The 3781-nt window shown below is 49.1% G+C and overlaps 1 protein-coding gene across 1 annotated transcript in view; it reads right to left on the bottom strand.

Annotated features, from left to right (window-relative positions):
• Window positions 1-2011, bottom strand: part of LOC104133318 (synaptotagmin-like protein 2) — a 30888-nt gene extending 28877 nt beyond the window's left edge. The window contains exon 1 of the mRNA XM_009646709.2: window positions 1968-2011. The gene's annotated coding sequence lies outside the window, so the exon portion shown is untranslated. The remainder of the gene's footprint in view (window positions 1-1967) is intronic.
• Between the last annotated feature and the right edge of the window lie 1770 nt (window positions 2012-3781).

The following is a 3781-nucleotide window of genomic DNA, read 5'->3' as shown; positions in this document are numbered from 1 at the left end:
GTCCTTCTTGTGCTGAGGGCTCCAGAGCTGGACACAGTACTCTAGGTGAGGTCTCACCAGAGCAGAGTAGAGGGGCAAAAGCCTTGCACATTTGTAGGATGATGACGGGCGTCATCGGGCAGCACTGGGGCAGATTTTACCCTAGGCTGGGACCTCTTAAGTGCAAGCACCTTTATTAGCCCGCTGATGTAAATTGGTTTTGGACAAACTGTGAAGAGACAAAAGGAAGCTGAGCTCTCCTTCCCCTCTGCCGGTGGGAGACCCCTCCTCGGTCAGGATTGCTCTCTGACAAGAGAAGCAAAACAGAGAGTCGTGAACGAGCACATTATTTGTGTCTGGATTAGCAGCATCTGCTTAAAGACTGGTGCAAACCCTGCAGAGAGAACTCGGGTTGCTCTCAGGCGCTGCAGCCCCATGGTGCCTCAGTGCAGGGGGAGCAGCCCTGCCGGGTCCTGCCACTTTTCACGACAAAGCAGATGGGCAAAATGGATTATCATGGCTAGGGGAAAGACCATAAAACTGAGCAGAGGAGCACACTGGACATTCAAAGGACTTTCTTCCCTCTAACTGGTTTTCTGGGAAAAAGAACATCATGGAGATGGACTTGCACACCCATCGATGTTGACAAACACTGGGTGTGGAGGGGGTGTAGAGACAAGCAGAAGCATGACCTGTCATGTGGCATAACTGGCTGCATCTCTTACTGTGAGAGCTTTTGATTTCTTGTGGTGGCCACCACAAAAAGAAGCAAATGCTCTGGTCACCAGAGAAGATGCATGACAGTGTTACACCGCTGTGCAGCTTGTCAAACCCAGAGCCCAAGCACAGGCTGGGAAATGAGGCCTGTTCTGTTAAAAAAAGCATACTGGGATCTGTCCATCTTGTCTCCCAACAGATTTTCAGCGTCCAGTTTAAAAATACAGGAAAGGCCACACGTGGCTAGACTGAAGGTCCCTGGAACACAGTAGCTTACCTTCAACAAGGGCTAAGAGCACGCGGCTGGGGAGAGTACAGCGAGCCGCCCTGGGCCCCAGCTTCCTGCGAGGTACCGGGCAGGGACTCCCAGAAGCAGGAGCAATGCCTCTGCATTTCACAGATTTTTCTAATTACTTTCTGAACTCGCATTCATTTTAAGCATTTGCAATATCCTCAAAGCCCCACAGCCTCACCACACTTCAAATGAAAAAGTATCTGCCCTTGTTTTGTTTTGACCTGCTACTTGCATGCTTCATTTGATATTTCCAAGCGTTTTATTAGAAAACCCAGTAAGGATTACTTTGCGTTCACCTACCCCGTGTTGCTTGTTTTGCAGACCTGTCACAGCCAGTTCCTCCTCCAGAGGAAGGACATTTGTTGTTTGCTTATTCCAGCTGTTACTCAGGGAGCTTCCATTATTTCTCGCACCCTCCTCTGCCCCCCGTCTAGCTTACTACAGAACTGCTGAACATTGTTTAGGTGCAAAAAGGCTTTTCCCAACAGCTGCAACCCCCGGTATTTTCACCTGCAAGACTGGTTTTGCGGTGCCAGGAAAGGCGGTGTAAGCTGTGCCCGGCTGCAGCTCTGCAGCCAGGAGGGAGACAGGCAATGCCAGCCTTCACAAGGGGCACAGCAAACGGCTCTGCCAACCCCTGGGGGAGAGGAGAGCTCTGATCACCTGCAGGAAAGCCAAGAGGGATGCTAATAAAAGGAATAAACCTTCCCTTTGTCAGCTGCTTAGACTGTGCACGAGCGAAGAGCAGTGCACTGGAGGAGAACAGCAGTCTCACAAGTTTTGGAGCTGACACCCAGAGAAAAGTCAGGTGCTGAGCACGGGTGCGGGGAGACTCCAGCCAAGACATGGAAATTTGTGACCCATCCAAAACTGCTCTTTTCCCTTCAGCAAAGCGTCAAGCAGCGGTATGACATGCATTCCCCTAGCACCAACCCAATATCCAACCCCTAAAATAAAGGGGTATATAAACACCAACCTTTCTTCAGCAGCACGCAGCATCCTCTGGCAGGGAGCATGGCTGCGCTGGGGCACACCGAGGGAAAGTGCGCTCGGACAGCCCGCAGCCTGGACAGTGCTCGTTTCCTTGTTCCTCGGCGCTTTGCAGCGTGTCCCCACACATGTGATCAAAACCAACTGAATTACCCGTGCCGACGGTCCTGCCTCCGCTCACTGGGAGCCTGCTGGCCACGCAGGTCATGGGCAAGCAGCTGCGCCCTCAAGGAAAAGCTGGAGAAGGTGTTGTTCTGGAGCACTTTCCAAACCAAACAGCCTGACTAATCCCATGTAGGGTTTCTCCAGCAGTAAGAGTTATTTATGAAAGAAGTTGTTACAGACCTCTCCCCTGAATTAATATATCCTCTCTCTTCAAGTTGTTTTTTTTTTTTTATTACAGTGGAGAAGGGTGTTGTTCGGAGAGTTTTTTTAAGTAACTCTCTTTCAAAAAGTTTTATCAGGTGAAAATTATATGCTTGCTTAGCCTAGCAAGCATGAGACATAGCCCCTTTTGGAAAGGCAGATGCTGAAGAGGCTGTCACCTTCTTTGTGCTGCATTTCCTTTTTATTTCTGGGAGGTTTAACTCAGCTCCAGTTCAAAACAGAACTATGTTAATGCTCTTCATAACTAACCCGAGCACAAACTGCTCAGATGCACAGTACCAGCTCAGTGCTCTTGCTGTCATCTGCCTACAGACACGAAGTATCTATAGACGATCCGCAGGGCACTCCAGTCTCGGTGCTGATTTCTCAGCATGTACTTTTCCTTCCCAATGCTGCACATCTTCCTCGGCGCTGGGGTGTGCACAGATTAATAATATACACCATGGGCCCAGCAGATTTCATTGACTAGACGCTGCTTTGCGTGAAGAGGAAGAGGATGAATTTTGGAACTTTAACCTGCCAATTTGGTAGTCAGTACTTAATACCCCAATTTCATCACTCAGGTCAGTGTAGGACCAGCCAGACCCACCTTGCCCTTTGAGATCTGGAGCTGCACATGGGTCCATGTAATAAAGATATGAAAACATCTCTACCCAAACCATAACAAAACCTGGAACAGATAATACTGATCTCACCAGGCTATTCATAGCCAGATGAAAATAGCAGCAAGTTGGAAAGGCCGTTTGCCTCTGTCCATACCTCTTTATCACATATCCTTTCACAATGTAAGGAAATAACCTCCTTTTGCTTTACAATGTGTGGACACTTCCCAATACCCTTATTAGTCAAGACAGCTCTTGTAGGGCAGGTCAAAACCAAGAGTAGCATTGTATTAAGAATGATGGATGTGGTCCTGGCACCTGCAGTCATACTGCAGTTCCAAACATACGCTGTAGTTAACAGCACCAGAAAAACTTAGCACCGAAACTGCCATACCCGTACAGAGTCCGTGATCAGCCTTGTGCCTCTCATGCCCACTCTTCCTCCCATCTTATTTCTTCTGCCATAAGTACCATGAAATATGCAGAGGCATTGCCATTGCTATTTTACAGGCAAAACACTGACAGCCATTATAATGCTCATAGGCATAATATTATGTCATTTGATTGACCTCCTTTACCAGCAGAGAAGAAATAAAAAGCAAACTGTAGGATGGTCCTTCTCTTTGGGAGGGATGGGCTGAAAACCAGCATAAAACCTCCTGTTCATGGGGGTTGGACTGTGTCTCCCTGCCCTGAGTCCAGTGCTGCGGCTGCAGTCAGAAAGGGAGCGGTGCAATCCCAGTTTCTACCCAGCACAGGAGCTTGCTGCTGGCTGCAGCCTGTGCCAGCCGCAGGACACCAGGGGCCCGGG

This window comes from Egretta garzetta, unplaced genomic scaffold (assembly GCF_000687185.1).
Source record: "Egretta garzetta isolate BGI_Z169 unplaced genomic scaffold, ASM68718v1 scaffold411, whole genome shotgun sequence".
In the NCBI taxonomy this organism is placed as follows: Eukaryota; Metazoa; Chordata; class Aves; order Pelecaniformes; family Ardeidae; genus Egretta; species Egretta garzetta.
The sequence above is the reverse complement of the archived record's forward strand: the minus strand, read 5'-3'. Positions and strand labels throughout refer to the sequence as shown.